Genomic DNA, 17,431 nt, shown 5'->3' on the forward strand with positions numbered 1-17,431 from the left:
TTGTGTAAGCCCCTCTGTAACTGTAAGGGCTGGAGTCAGGGCTGGCCAAAGGCATTTTGCTGCCTGAGACGAAGCACCAGATGGCACCCCTTCCCCATTCCATGCACAGAAGCTGGCTGGACTGGCAGCTGAAGGGATGGTATCCTCCACCACACCTGAGGCAGCAGGATAGTTTGGGGGCTCAGGGCAGGCCATGTGGCATATGTGGCTCTGCCCTCTGACAGACTGGAACACCTGGGGAGCTCAGGAGGAAAATCCCCAACCCTCCCTCTGCACCCCCCATGTCAAAGTTGGTGGACTGCACCCCACAGATTCAAAAAGACTGCTTCCAAATAAACATCCAAGTTTTATTTAAACAAAGACTCCTATACAGAGCTCTCTCAGGCTGTGGCCTCTTTCTCCTCAGGCCAGAACCAGTGCATGTTGCCCTTAACTACTTCCTGACTCCTCCCAGGAGGCACAACCCATGTGCCCACGACACATGCTCAGCAATTGATATGTGTGATACCAGTGGTGGTGTTCATTACCTACCTATCGGAGCATTAGAAGGAGGACACCATTGGATGCCTTGCATCAAATGACAAAGAACAATTACATGTATGTTGTTTGTTTGTTGAAATTTCTGTACATAGAGGCAAACACTTCTTTTTGTTACAGAAGAATTCAATATTGTGACTAGAGAGTATTTAAAGAAATAACGCAAGGCATAATAGCATTCTATAGCATACAACAGAGAATTATTTCCAGGAAAGGGCTGGAAATAGTTTAAACAAGTCCATTTTTGTAACAAGGGTCTGTGCAGCTAGGTGGAGCCTGTAGCCCTAAGAGGATTTCTTCCTAGAGATGGATTCATTGTGAAATACAGACCTTTAAAAAAAATCACCCTTTTGCACTTTATTTTAGTGCCAACATGAATTAGCTGTCAGGATGCAACTGGATATCATCCAATTCAAAACAGTGGGCCTTGTACTGAATGTACACTACTGGTGTAAACACAATGGAGGATGAAATTCTAACAGAACATGAAATACCAGCCTGGTCGAGCGATTGCTTATGGTTGTAAGAAGAGTGCCTAAGGGCACAATCCTATGCATGTTTAGACAGAAAAAGTCCTACAACTCCCCTGTATGCTGGGGAATGCTGGGAGTTGTAGGACTTTTTTTGGTCTAAACATGCATAGGATTGCACCTTAAGGCTATAATCCTATATTCAATTTCCTAGGAGTAAACCCCATTGAATTCAAGGGGCTTACTTTTTAGTAGACCTGTATAGGATTGCACTGTAAGGGCACCAACACAAGCACCATCATTTTCAGCAACTTTCATGTTCATTTCCATGGAAAGACCCAATCCTAGGGATGGCAGAGAAATCTGCCGTGGACTCCAATGAGGCCGGATTCTTTAGAATCTGGCCCCGCGGAGTCTGTGGCGAAATGGACTGCTCCCCCCCACCACCACCCAAAATCCTCCCCAGACGGACCCTACCTGTTGCCGTCCAGTCCAAGTCTATCCACTGCTGCTGTCCGTCCACTGTCCTGGACTGTGGCCAAAATGGCATCTGGGATAGGGGACTCCATTTGCATCCCTGCTCTTTTTGGTAATAGGCTATGTAAATATTTACATAGCCTATCACAAAAAGAGCAGGGACACAAATGGCGTAGGGGACACCATTTGCGTCCCTGCCCTTTGCCATGATTGGCAACGTAAATATTTATATAGCCAATCACGGCAAAGGGCAGGGACACAAATGGCGTCCCCTACGCCGGACGCCATTTGCAGCCACAGCCCAGCAGTGGACAGAAGTCCGGCTGCGGGCAGCCCCGGCCAGCTGTTGTGCGGACTCGCCGCTGAGCGTAACCGACCGGGGAGGATTCCAGGGGGACGGACGGATCGCCTCCCCTCCTCCCAGCAGACTCCGGAGCGGAAATGTAAGTGGGGTTCGTACACCCCTACCCAATCCACACATGCAGTGGATTATGTGTCTTGAAGTATACAAAGATCCCTAGATTGTAGGGCATGTATAAAATGAGGGGGGGCATAGTCCAACACACCATTACGTATTTTTAGATAGTGATAGGGGAACTCCTTCAGCTCAATTCAGAATTGGTTTAGTATTTATTAGTGATGGGCAAACTAACCCCAAGTGAATTTGTTATTTCCTTGGAAGCTAACAAGTTCACCCAAGTGAGCTTGGATGAGAGTTCTCCTTTAATACAAGATCTTGTTCCATGTATACACATTTTTGCACCTGTGCAATAACAAAGTGCATCTCGGGAACTGTAGTTTGGAATCACATAGTGTGGCATGACATAACCACGTTATGTACCCCCTTCATGACTAGTTGTTTTTGCATGGCCTTTCTATGTGATATTTACTTGCCATTTTCAGTCACGGAGGAGGTGGACACCTCTTCCTACACCCGGATTCCCTTTCTGTGAGATTCAATGTCTCACAGAAACAATGAAGTGCCACCAACCAGCAGCACCCACTAATGTACACATTTACTTTCTGACACCCTCCCCCCCAGGTACTGCATGAACAACAACCTGCAGCAAATACGATGAGAGAAAGAGAGGGATGGCCTCAGTTGACTACATGAATAGGAAATCAAGCCCCATGTGAGAGGGGAACAAAGAAAAAGGGGTGTGTATACACCGACCTGGTTGTTTCTTCAAATGCGATTGGTTGTGGAAGTAGTTCAAATGACAACCATTCACTAAAGGGTTGAAGTAACATCATCACATTACCTTAAGGGGAAAAAAAGTAGGGATGTACGAAACACCTACCTGGCTCCGCGCCGGGCAATCTGCGGTGGGGGGGAGGCACTCTGTCCCTCCCCCTGGAATCCTCGATGGGTGGGGAGGTGATCTGGTCCTCCCCCCCGGAATCCTGCCCAGCCGGCTCCGCTCCGCGGCCAAGCCGCAGAGCCACCGGCCAGCTCCAGCCACCCGCAGCCAGACATCCGGCCGCTGGGCAGCCCTGCAGCGATGCAAATGGCGGCTGTTGTAGCTGCCGCCATTTCCGTCCCTGTATTGAGCCATGATAGGCTACGTAAATATTTACGTAGCCTATCACGGCAGGGGGAAAAACCCCAGCGTATGCAAATGGCGGTAGCTGCTGCCATTTGCGTATGCTGGGTTCCCCCCCCCCGCCATGATAGGCTACATAAATACTTACGTAGCCTATCACGGCAGGGGGAAAAAAACCCAGCGTACGCAAATGGCGGTAGCTGCCACCATTTGCATACGCTGGGTTCCCCCCCCCCACCGTGATAGGCTACGTAAATACTTACGTAGCCTATCATGGCCTCTGCAGGGACACAAATGGCATCCCTGTGTTAGCTGTGATAGGCTACCTAAGTATTTACGTAGCCTATCATGGCTATGAAGAGGAGGAAGCGAATGGCGGCCGCAGAACGGCCGCCATTCGCAAAGCAGTGCGGATGGGAGCAGGTAAGTGCTCCGTTTCACGTGCCTTTCATGGGGTGGGGGCAGCAGGGACTTCGTCCCGCGCGCCTTTCGTGGGGTGGGGGGCGGGGGCTTCGTTCCGCGATGGATTTCGGGGGGGGGCAAATGCACTGGCATTCAGCCTCACTGAGATCCGTCGTGAATTCTCTGACATCCCTAAAAAAAAGTTTAATTCAACCAACTCAGCGTGTGCATAGAAACAGCGTAATTTAGATGCAGATTGTACATGCTCGGGAACTCGCAATCAATTCCGAACTTAATACTGCATTCATAATTCATCAATCCAGGATTGCTGCTACAAAGACAAGTGTTATGACGAGATGAGGTTTGGCCAATGAGCTGACTAAATACAAAATTCAGCAGTATTTATGAGCTTGCTCAGCAAGTGTTCTAAAAGATTGTTTCTTCTCCTGGCTCATAAAGATGGTGCATAAACATTGTTGTCCTGCCCCTTGGGAATTGTATTTTGGTTTCATCACCCTGTACCCATCCCATAGCACCGCTAATAGAGGAGAGCCTCCAGAGAACTCAACTTCTCACTCCCACACACACAACACACACACATATACATACATAAAGGTAAAGGTGTCCCCAGCCAGTCGTGTCCGACTCTAGGGGGTGGTGCTCATCTCCATTTCTAAGCCGAAGAGCCAGCACTGTCTGAAGACGCTTCCGTGGTCATGTGGCCGGCATGACTGAACACAAGGTGCACGGAATGTTGTTACCTTTCCCGCCGAAGCGGTACCTATTTATCTACTTGCAATTTCTTGCTTTTGAACTGCTAGGTTGGCAGGAGCTGGGACTGAAGACAGGAGCTCACTCCGTCACGCGGCACTCGGGTCTCGAAAAGCAGTCCTGCCGACCTTCCGGTCTGCAGTTCAGCGTCTTAACCACTAAGCCACCGCGGTCCCATACATACATACATGCATACATATACACGTACACACACGCATGCATACAGACACACACACATGGTTTTATATCTGTTTGGAGGGCAGCTGGCTTCAAGTGGTTTCACAGCAACGAACAAGATTTTCATTCGAAATAAGCAGTTAACATTAAAGAAACGTTATGCTTGTGCCTACAAAGTATCTGGCTTTGGATGCCTGCCTGGTCTGTTGAGAGCTGACTAAACATGCTCAGAATCTTATTTAACATATGGATGGAGAACTATTCAGGGATAAGGTGTCTAATTCAGAATATAGTCAAGCATAATGAGCTGTACAAATTTGTATACTGAACCAAGTAATAAGAACCTTTGGCACCATTATTGCTTTTAGGTCCTATTGATTTCAGTGGGGAAGACTAAAGTCTTTGCTCCTTACACATTGTATTAAAACCCACAGGACCTTGGCTGGGTAGTGGGCACATACTTTTGGTGTTTGTGTAGGATGCTACTCCAGTTTAGACTAGGGATCTCTGAGAAATCTGTTTCAGTTCATTTCTTATCAGTTCACACCTTCTGGACTGAATACAGACTCAGACATAATCTATGGCCAAAGTCTGTAGATTTCTGAGCTTGTGGTGTGATTCGTGGACCCCCAAAAATGTGTTTAACAGCATGCATACATTTGGAAAATGTGCATGAAAAAAGTGTACTTTTGAAAGATGTGCACCACAAATACACTTTAGGCAATGGGAGAAGAATGCATATATTTCAAAGATGTACACAACTGATGCATACATTTGGAAAAATAGCATGAAAATAAAATATGCATGGATTTTCATGTGAAAAGAAGAAAAAAACAAAGCTAACAATCTGACACAGACGCAAGGCAAAGTGAGCTTCCAGGTGAAATTCGGAAAACTTCAGCGACCCAGCAAATTTTGCTGATTCACACATCCATAGTTTAGGCCAGCACATGCCAATAGAACTTGGAATGTTTAGACTCCACAACCAGCTGGCAAATTATGTATTTATCAATATAAATTCATCCTGCACTCTTTTAAATAGCTACTCCATAATTTCATCCTGTAGACATAGCACATTTGGAGCTAGATTCAGATTTAGGCAAAACTGGGCCAGTGGAAGTGGACTTCCCCACCCCATCATCCCCACAGCAGTCCCTTGGAAATGCTACACAGAGGATTGGGGATCCTTCTGAATGGAGAGGGGGAACCCTGACAATTGGGTGGAGGCACCTTCCTTGAGTGGAGCCCTTCCAGTCATAGAACATAGATCCTTTTACTCTTCCTCCTCCTCTTCTTCATCTGTGTGTGTAGAAAGATGAGACATTGTCTAAGCTCATGCATGGCTCGATCACTATCATTGAGAGATCAACCATGACAAAAAATAATGTCTGTATCATACATTTTCCCAATCCATATAGCTATTAATTATGAAAATTGGCACAGAGTTAACTTAAGAATGCACCTGACCTTGTCTGCTTCCATATACAATTTAAGGGGAAGTGTCGACTGGAGTTTAACAAAACACAGACAATCCACAGACTGCCAAATATCTTTATGGGGTATGTCTGTAGAGAAGATACAACATCCTCATGTCCACAGAACATTAGCTGATAAAACTGTTTATCTTAGGGCTGCTTCTCCCCCCCCCCCTTAACTGAAATGTTCGCATACTGGAAGATCTAGACATAAAAGGAAATTTTCACCAGTTTCGAATTATCTTTTTAATGACACTAATGAAATTAACAATTTGAGAAGTGGATGGGAGGATAGTGGCATGAAGGGCTTGCTAGACATAAGAGAGGCTAGCTTTCAGGCCTCATCCTTAACTGGAAATCGTGTTCCTGCCTGAGCATGCTCAGAAGCTCTGGGTCCCTGCCTTGCATGGGCACCCTCGTTGTGACTGCCACTCAGGAAGACTGGGGTGGAGCAGCAGGGCCAGTGGAACACGGTGGGGCCTCAAAGTGTGCGCAAATTATGCACTGACAGGTTGGGAAAAGGGAACCAGATCATCCACTTAGCAACCTAAACTTCAGGGTTTGAAGTGTTGAACTGACACTTGGGAGACTCTGATTCCATAGCACACTTGCCCATGTCTCAAGCAAGTGCTTTTAACAAGGATGCAGCCTCCACCCCCTTTTCCTAGCTTCCGTTTATAGTAACAGCGACAGCACTTCCCGAGTGAAGGAAGTGAAGGGAATTGCCAAGTTGTTTGACAAACACCGACTAAGGCTATGCTGGGCTAAATGTAGCGTGTGGAGAGGATGAAACTGAGAAGGATATTGATAAAAGGTTAAAAAAACGTCTCTGTAGGACTACATGCTGGACAGGCAGAGCTGCGATCATGCGCATTTTATTTTTTTATTAATTCTCATTAAAAAAATTGTTGTAAAAAAATTATGGCAACATTTGTGCACATTTCAAGATCCATTAAAAAAAATTACAATTTGTGCAAATGGCGGAACTTGGGGGGAAATGTGCAAATTCATTAACAAAAGCTGAAAATTCGCATATTGGTTTGACTCGCTACAGAGCAAGTTGATGCCAGCAGAGGGAAATGGAATGGAATCTGCAGGGCTGAATGAATCAGAAAAAATCCATTGAGCTTCACCCCCCAAATAGAATTCTTCAACATCCCTAGTCAGGTAGGGTTCAGCTGCCCATCATTCTTGTGTTGGTGGCACTGGGCTGAATCCATCGATAGGAGTAAGTGAGGGTTGGGTTTTATTTATTTTATTTTATTTATTTCATTTCTATACCAGCCAATAGCTGAAGCTCTCTGGGTAGTTCACAAAAATTAAAGCCAAAAAGCACACAATAAAACAATATAAAATATATAAAACATTAAAACCACAGTATAACAATGCAACCAGAATAAAACCTAGCAGCGATGCAAGGATTTAAAATACAGATTTAAAACAGCAAATCTAAAAGTCTGGAATGCTAAAATGCCTGGGATAATAAAAAAGGTCTTCACCTGGCTCCAGAAAGAATACAATGTAGGTGCCAGGCGAACCTCACTAGGGAGCTCATTCCACAGCTGGGGTGCCACAGCAGCAAAAGTCCTCCTCACTTCCTTTGGCAGGGGCCCACAGAGAAGGGCTGCTGAGAATGATCTTAAGGTCTGGGCAGGCACATATGGGAGGAGATAACCTGGAGATAACCTTCAGATAACCTGGCCCCAAGCCGTTTAGGGCTGTGAATGTTAATACCAGCACTTTGAATCGGGCCCGGAAATGGACTGGCAGCCAGTGCAGCTGAAAAAGTACCAGCGTAATATGAGCTCACTGGCCAGTCCCTGTTAACAATCTTGCTGCCCTATTTTGGACCAGCTGAAATTTCCAGACTGTTTTCAAAGGCAGCCCCACGTATAACACATTGCAGTAATCCAGACGAGAAGTTATCAGAGCCTGGATAACTGTAGCTAGGCTATCTCTGTCCAGATAAGGGCGTAGTTGGTATACCATAAAAAGTGCTCCATGCCACTGAGTTCACCTGTGCCTCAAATGACAGTTCTGGTTCCCTGCTTCCCATACAGGGCTCCCCATAAGAGATTTGAGGGGTGTGGGTTCAAGGGGCACCAGGTTAGCATTACGACTGGCATGCCTGCGATACACCCAGGATGTAGGATGGGCCTATGTTATCAATCTATGCCAGCCTTGCCCATGTGGTATGCTCCAGATGTTTTGGACTGCAACTCCCATTAGCCCCAGCCAGCATGGCCAATGGTCAGGAATCCTGGGAGTTGTAGTCCAAAACATCTGGTGGGCACCAAGTTGGGAAAGGCTGGTTTATGCCATGGTGGGACTAAGATTCCTGCCTCTCCCACCTGTTACCCCAGTACATGGCTTTTGGTGGTGGTATCAGTGTGATTATTGTTCCTAAATCCCATTCCCCTCACCCTGCATTGCTGAAACAAGGGAGGATGGCTAGTGGTGTGAGTGTGCCCATTAGGAGCCAGACTCCAGTTCAGAAGGTCTAGGCCTGGTTCATAATGGCATGAAGCTTTCTGAACTGGGAGAATCCATACCCCAATTCTGAATCTGCCTCAAGACTAATTTGTATCAAGAGAGTTACCTGGTGCATATACAATGGTTATGTGATTTAATGTAACAATCGGGGCTTCTTGATCAACAAAGAGTCAAAATTCTAGAAAGCAGAAAATGGTAGGAGGTACTTTCTGCTTGCCTTCTGATCTTGCACTTTGCTCCTAGAGGCATTTTGGGACCGAGCTGCTTTTGCTCTTGCTGATCAGGTTTAGCCAAAAAAGCTAAAATGTAGTTCCAGTGAGGCTAGCTGGATTGCGACTGGGACAATGTCTCCTCCCATTCCCAGATCATAGCATTCAAAAGTTTATTTTGGCCAGAAACCATGAGCCACAATGGTATCTGGAAGTGCCTTATTTCAGTTCCTTAAATAAAACCAGAATACCTATTTACCAAGATATTTCAGTGCAGAGGTAGACCCAGAGGTTCAAATTCCATAGGCACGCTAATGCAACAGATGTGATTGTTCCAAGTGGAGTCAGGATAGAGGCAGATTGAACCATATTTGTTCGTTAATTTGCTTTACATGTTTGTATCTTCAGCAATCGTTTAGTTTACAGCACAGTCCTGTACATGTCTACTCAGAAGTAAGTCTCATTGAGTTCAAAAGGGCTTACACTCCAGTCACTGTGCATATGGTTGCAGACTTATAGTAGCAACAGCATATCTGAAATATCCCATAGATTGATGGGAGCTTATTTAGTTTTGTTACGTCTGATCTGAATTGATGGGCAACCATTTATTATTCAGTTTGAATTATTGATTTGAATGTGAATAGCATTTGATCATTTTCTTTAATTGGGCAAGCTTACATTTGCTCCTGGTGACAGACGGAAGAAGGATGCTAAAATGCCAACTGATTTTTCTGATAAAATATCTGATCAGTCTTCCTACAGGTTGGACTCATGACACATAATGCTACACCTGTACTTTATCACTGAGCTGTGGACAAGCAAAGTGAGTGTACTTTTTTTTTTTTTTTACATATTTTCATCTGTGTAATGTTGGAGTACATGAGTTAAGCCAGCATTAAGAAACACTTCTGAAACATATGAGATTTAACTTCACAGATGCATACTTATCTTTGACAGTGCAGGTGCATTCCTGTTTTACAGCACATCCTCAACACTTTGGTGAAGAATGCAATTCTTCTTCTAAAACAGTTTATATTTTAATGTGTCTGCAGCAATTTAAATAGTTTAAATAGGTCTTTTCCCCCATTCCTCCCCTCTCTCTATATCCCTCTTATCTCCCAGCCAGGTAGATGGAAATTTCCTCAAGCATACTTTACAATCTTTTTATGGCTGGCAGACATTTCTAGCACATTTTAGAAATGCTTTGTTTCTTGTGCTAATGGGTACCCAGAATAGGTTTGTACACACTGGCAACAATCCAATCCCACTGATTTTCAATATACTAAAGAATGCTGAAGTCTGTAATGCAGCCCCCCAACCCAATGCCCTCCAGATGTGTTGGACTACAATTCCCATCATGTTGGCTGGGGATGCTGACAGTTGTAGTCCAACACATCGGGGGTGGGCACTAGTTGGGGAATGCTGCTGTAATAGATTGTTACCTTCACCTTCAGTAATTTTCCCTTTTAGCATTTTCTGCCAGGTTTCAACTTAAAATGGAATAAACATTTTAACATTTTAAGTTTTAAGCAGAGCCAGTAGGAAGCTCTAATGTTCTTAGTAAGTGCCAGAATTTCACCAATGCCCCCATGAGTATATGGGGGTATCTGGATATGCTCATGTGTAGAACTAACATATACATACATATGTTATTCATTCACTAAGTTCACGTTAATTTTTGTTATTCACATTAGGCAGAATCCAGTGGGGTGCTTACCAATCCCACTGCCAATTCCTTTATACTTGAAAGGTAAGTGTAAAGGAATAAGTGTAAGTTCCCTTCGGCAAGAAGTGGGTCCCACCAATTCCACTGCGCAAGCAGGACCTACCGCTTACACAAGGGACATTTAGCACTTCCTAGGGGAAGCCTCGAAATGAGCAGAAATGCTCATTTCTGGAAGAAGGCAGATCAGCGGAGCTCCTTTCTGGTCATTTCGGATTTCCCCAAAAGCACTAAATTCCATTGAACAAGCAGTGGGGGCTGTTTGTGCAATGCAATTGATGGGGTGGAAGAGAATTGGTGGGGGTGGAAGCACCCCCTTGGATTCTGCTCATTTCCTTCCTTCCTTCCTTCCTTCCTTCCTTCCTTCCTTCTTTCCTTCCTTCCTTCGGGGTTTTGCTGCTGACTGTAGCAGTAATGGCATCAAATATCATACCAACAGCTACCTCCCAGCAGTCATCATTTTATTTTCCCAGAAGGCCCCCGATGTTGTGTCATTCTGGGAAGAAATGGCAGCCCTTGCTGGGGACCTCCACTTATACCACAGAAGGTAACCCATACCCCAAAATGGGTATGACAAATGGGTATGACTGGCTTAATGAAAAAGCACGCTATTAATTCCCCTAAGTATTAATTTAATAATGAAAACTGAACCAAATAGGCCCCATTCAGTTCAATGTCTCATTCATTACAAAGCAAATGCATGACCCTACTACTTATGCAGACCCAAGACCCCAACTTCTATACTAGTGTAATATCTAGATCAGAAAGGGAACAAAGTATGAATGTAGAGATTGGGACTGGGCAGATCAACCAGCTACACTTGGTTCCAAGAATAGGGTTTGAGGGATAGCTGAGACTAACTATGACCATGGGGTGGAATAAAATTCTGCCTCGCTTCTGTAAACTTCTTGTGCTGCTCTTTGAACAAACATGCAGTCATCTTTTCCTTGTGAAGGCAAAGCAAAAAAAGCTACTGGGGAACCAGCCCAAAGATTGGGCCTCATCATAACTTGAAAACTTGATCTCAAGTCCTGTTTTCCAAGTGCTTCACTTAGAGATCCATAATATAATTTGATGGTTTGGGTTACAAAAAACAATAAAATAAAATAATAGGTTAGGGGTGCAATCCTATGCATGTTGAGACAGAAAAAACTCATGCCTGGCTGGGGGAAGCTGGGAACTATAGGACCTTTTTCTGTCTAAACATTGTGTCTTAAAGAGATTCATATTTTGTTCCACTCAAAAATGGCCTATTAAATTCTTCATCTTCCAAAGAAATACAGGACAGAGCTGATCTAACTTCAGTTACTAAAAGCTTAAACATTTCATTTCTCCTGATTCAAAATTATATTGAAGACAACTTCCACGGCCACAGATGTTTTAGCTAAGGCACTTTCCAAGTAAGTGAAGACAAGCCAAAGGACAGGAGGTTATGGGTTGTGAATCCAAGTCATGTATAAGTGCTTTATTTTAACACTGCCAACAAGTCAGCAAAAAAGTTGTTTCCCAAAAACATGCTTTGAAACAGTTAGGTCTTATCTAAAGAAGATAAGAAGGAATACTAAGAAGGAATACGAATAACGGTGGTGATGGGGAATTATGCACAGGGCTATTAGCAAAATCTAACATATTGAGAAGCTAATGTTCTAAAACCTATGAACTGGCCCAAAATGATTTGGGACTGCCAACTTAAGCTTTGTACCCTGTTTGATTCAATAAGCGTTATTATCAGCATTACATATCCTTGGAGCAATCCACCATATATTTAACCTAGAAGGCTAATAAAAAACACAGGACCTGCCTACCTTCTAGGGAAACATGTTATCTCCTGTACTAGAAAGCACTGGAAGCAGATTTCCAAAGAGTGAGATAATCTTCACATTTGAGCAAGCTGGTATGACATCATTGAGTACATGCTGCATTTTTCCAAAGGCTTTTTAAAAAGTGTCCATAGTGTGATGCTTAAGTGTTTATGTAAAAACTGCAACAATTCTCCAATGAACTCATAGGTGTGTATGAAGCTTGGGGCAGACATGGTCCACCTTACCAACTCCCCTGAGCAGGTGAATTACCCATTTTTGGACCAGGCTTTCTGTTTGAGCTGAGAACTTCTGAGTGTCTTGTTTAAGTTACCCAGACCCATTTACTCTGCTGCATGCACCTTTCTGCAATTGACCTGTTGTCTCTCCGTAGCACACTGTGGTCTGCATAATGTATGTTGATATATAGTATGGTTATGTAAAAATACATACATACATACATAAAATAAGAACCAATCTGCACTGGCTTCTGGTCAGAGCCAATGTCACCCTGGCAGCATTCCACGGAGCCTCCATGGGATGCTATCTCAAACAGCTTTTAAAAGGTTGAAAAACCTTTTCATCTTCCCCTGGAATGAAAAGGGGAGGCAAGAGCAGCATCTGAATGAAGTCTTGGAAGAATAGCACCCTTTGCAAAGCAGCAGGGGGGCTGAGCTCTGGGGCGAGCCTGCCAGAGCTTAATCATCGCTCAAAGTTGTTTTGAAACTCCTATCTAATTAGGAGAAATAAGGGCTGACGTGCTCCAATTTAGTTTATGGATTAAGAAAAACCAACAATATTTGAGGACCCACAAGATCTGTTTGAAGAGAAGGATGGCTACATCAAGAGAAAAAAAAGGAGCAGGATCTCCATCTACCCCCATCCCATACCTCCTGTGGCAAAGGCTCCGAGAAGCAAAAATGAGGAGTTACTTGCTCTGATAAAAAAACTTTGTCCTTGCAATTTGCTGAACTTGCTAAGAGGCTGGATACAATTCAAAATTCCATCACCGCCCTGCAAGGGGCTGTGGACTTAATTAACACTTCTTGGCAAAACATGGAGGCAAAGGTTAACAAGCTGCAAGATCAGGTGGCAGTGAACGAGACTGCGTTACAAGCTTGTAACAACAATTTTTTTGCCAGAATCTCCCAACTTGAAGCTCTCATGCGCAGGGCAAATGTCCGTATTATTGGTATTAAAGATCTACCTACCGATGTAAATTTGTCTACTTTTGTAGATAAGCTTCTGCATGAGATACTTACTCCCTGTGTCATCTGATTATTTACTTGATATTGAGCAGGCATTCCATGTGCCAAATGCCAAAGGGACTGGTTATACGATTATAGTCCAATTTGCAAGAATTGCCACATTATATCCTGTGTCTAGCAAGAGGGGGCGGAAGTCTTGTTTCGGGATCAAAACAAGAAAAAATCATGTTATTTCCGGATTACACCAAAGAAATAGCTGATAAAAGAAGGCAATTTACCAAGGCGAAAAACCTGGCAAAACAAATGAACTTATAATATCATTTAAAATATCCTGCTACATTTTGTATTGTTTCTGAAGGTCAGATGAAGAAGTTTCTAAATCATGAAATGGCGGAGGCGTGACTAATTGGAAAAACATGTGTGACGTCTGTTCCAGCCCCATGAACTGGAATTTATAAATATGTTTTGTCAACTGGCTATGTTTCGTCTGTAAGATCCAGGCTAGGCCAGAGATAATTGCTCATATATATAATATTTGTCTTTTCTTTCTCATTTTTTTCCTTTTCTTTTAAATCCTTTCTCTTTAAATGGATACGATATACTGTACTTAAATTCACTGTTTGAGGGTGTCTAGAAATGTGCACACTCATTTATATATCTAGTACAAAATATATTAGTGATTGTTGTAAGGTTGATCTTAAGCTTTATTATTATACAACAATATAAAATTTATTAGTGACTTGTTATTATTATTTATCCTTTCTAATTTCCTTCCTCTTTTTTTATTATTATTACTATCATTATTATGAGACTGGTTAGTAATACTTCAGGCTGGTTAAATTGTTATGCTCTACTATTATATATTAACTGAAGGGCAATATATGGTTATTGGAAATGAATTGTAGGCCTGCTTCCTTGTTATGATATGATATTGAAATGTAAGGTTAATTATTCATGCTATATTGAATTGTAATACTGCCAATGTTACAGGGATAATTTTAAAGTAGAAAGGGGTTTGATGTTTCTGTGTAATGGAGTTTAAATTTAATTCTTTTCAGTAACTTTTTAATATTTTTTTCATTCTCTTTCTTGCTTTCTTCTTCCTTCTCCTTCTGTTTTCTTTTTTCATTTTTTTTTCTTTTTCGTTATTGCTGTGTCCTCATAAGAATACTGTATTGTTGGGAAACTGTAGATACTGATTAGGTTGTTGGTACTGTTTATTTCATTTATAAAGATAAAAATAGAATAAAAAGTATTAAAAAAAGAACCAATCTGCACTCATATTCATCACTTCATTTGGAAAGCCACTTCATTTTGTAGCTTCGTGGCCATATGTTTCTTTGCTTTGTTTCTGTTTTATAGGGTTGTTGCATACCACATTGATTTAAATAGGAAAATCACAATGTACCATTTCCTTTATGCCAAATTGGATGACATTTGCAGGGATTAAGCCTACTAAATTTCAAACTTATAGGACCTGGTGTGTGTGTGTGTGTGTGTGTGTGCGCGTGTGTGTTAGGGATGGACACATCTGTATTTTGGTTTCTCATTTTTTCAATATTAAGTTTGGCTCATCCCATACTTGGTGAATTTTTCCAGTCAAGTGTGATTCATCCGAAACTCTGAGAATTATTTAAATGAAAAATTCTCATGAAAATACATATGCAGTTCTGTACCCATTTCACTTAATACATGCATTTTGTACACCATATTGTCTAATACACGCATGTTTCAAACAATTTTCCTTAGAATGCATTTTAATGTCAGTTTTCACTACACGCATAAATTTTTATTAGGGCTGTGCAGGGACCCCCCGATCCAACTCAGAAGCTGCTTCGTGGCTTCTGAGACAGGCCCAATCCAGCTCGGGCAGGTTTGGGGGCTCCTGACCCACCTCAGCCCTAAACCCAAAGCGGATTCCCCCTTGACGCCCCCACACAACCCCCCAGCTCCTTACCAGGGCCGCCTCCTCCTCTACTGCCACTGCTGCCGCTGTCACCTTCTCCATTGCATCAGCTTCTCCATTGCGCCGCCTGTGCTGCCTTCGCTGCCACTGTCCGCTGCCATCTCCTGAGGCCTGGACACGTGGCGACACTTCTTGCAATGAGTTGCCATTTTTTTCTGGAACTTCCAGGAGTTTGCCATTTTAAAAATAGCAACTCCCTGGAAGAAGACCGGTTGCAGCACGTCCAGGCCTCAGGAGGTGGTGGTTCAGAGGCGCAGTGGAGGAGAAGGGGGCAGTGCGGTGGCAGCGAGGAGAAGGTGGCTCAGGTAAGGACCTGGAGGCATCGGGGGGGGCTGGGCCAGGGGCCGAAGCACACCGACCACTTCGGTGAGCCTCCAACCCACTCCAGGCTGCTTTGTGCCCCCTCTGCTTTGCCTCGGAAGGAGCACAAAGTGGCCCAAAGCAGCCCGCTTTGACTCAGGGTTCAGGCCTCGGGCTGAAGCAGTGCACAGCCCTAATTTTTATATGCACCTTCCCATGATGGATGTATAATTGTACACATTTTTTTGTTTGGAGAACTATGTTGTAAAATTCAGAGAAGTGTGAATTTTGAAAGATAACTAAGTTTATGTTCCCATATTGGTTCAAGTGCAAAATTAGATAAATTTGTATGAAAATGTTACGCGAATGATTTTCTCCCCAATCCTGTGTGTGTGTGTGTGTGTGTGTGCGCGCGTGTGTGCATGTGCACGTGTGCATCTTTGTTTTGTGCTAGGCACATTTTTAAAAGTTTCTGCTGCCCTGCACCTGGCTTTCTTTGCTTTGCTTTGCTTTGCTTTGCTTTGCGCTAAGCACTAGAAGCAATGTTAGGTAATATTCTGTTGACAGATAGATCAGTCACAGTGCTGACTTGGTCAGTCACCCAACCCTCAACCCCATCCCCACCCCCTTCCTGGCATTGTCCTTATAAGGAAAAGGCTCCAGAGTTGTTCGGAGATTATTATGAATTTAGGCATAGGGAAGGCAAAATAAGGCTTCTAAAATGTAAATGAAGCGTCACTCAGCAACAACTCTGCATTCCTGAGGCTTCACTTCCAGCTGCTTCGTGTCTACTTCATTTGCCTCCTGCATTGTTTTAAACTGACTACCAAACATCCCTGATGTGTTTTGGATCTGAAGCAGATCTGAAGCAATTCCGCACAGAGCCCTAATATGAAGGATGCTCGTGAATGAGTTGCCCTGCAGCAGGAACGGGCTTTTGATCTCCAACAGTTGTATAATTTGGTGCGTTCACTCTATAGTTTAACCCAGGGTTTTGATTTTGTATGCACGTGTGCCATCTTTTTCCTGCTCTACAAAAACCTCAATAGCTCTGATTGCTGTTATTCATGTGGGTATGCTCGCAAACTTCAAAGAGCTTGCAGTATCCAGGATCACATTTGTACACATACTTTGGAGTGCACAGCAATATTAAACATAAAGCTCTGACTTACAGGCAAAATGGTCTGCGGATATGATGGTATGTGGATATATTAGACTGTGGGAGAGGTCTGTCAGACATTAACAGATGGATTGCAGCATGAGAGAAAGCTTGTTGCAGCTGCCTGACCTGAATTAACATGCTGGGATGACAGGCTGAGAGAAAACAGGAGAGACACCCCAGGAGAAAAGGGAGAGCAAGCTAAATGAAAAGCTTATTCATAAACAGGCCTAGAACTTTGATGGTCCTATAAATCTGGAGGAAGAAAATAGACACTTATTATTCATAACTTTATTTATTTAGGGCCTTTTTATATCCCATTCTATAATATGATCAAATGTGAAGATTCTTACAGATTAAAAAAATACAATCACAACAACAACAAAATATTGAAACTTAACAATAAAAAATAGCAGTAATACATCATCATACAAAGTGATCTGGGATTGAGGCTGGACAGGAAGTATAGGGGGGCAAGATTAAGCCCTGAGGCCTCCAGTTATCTGTCTAAGAGTGCAATGTTTAGACAGAAAAAGTCCTACAACTCCCAGCATTCCCCAGCCAGTAAAGGAAAAAAATGACATTGACAGTCAAACTACATGTTACACAGCTAGTATGTCCGGTTGGCGGTTTGTCCTTGTTTGGGGACGGATGTGAGGGACCTGATTGGGGTCCAAGCCATAGCAGTAGAGGCTTTAGACCTCTGGGCCTTTTGTGTTGT

This window comes from Heloderma suspectum, chromosome 1, assembly GCF_057233095.1.
Source record: "Heloderma suspectum isolate Gila_16-S chromosome 1, 16-S_ref, whole genome shotgun sequence".
Classification (NCBI taxonomy): domain Eukaryota; kingdom Metazoa; phylum Chordata; class Lepidosauria; order Squamata; family Helodermatidae; genus Heloderma; species Heloderma suspectum.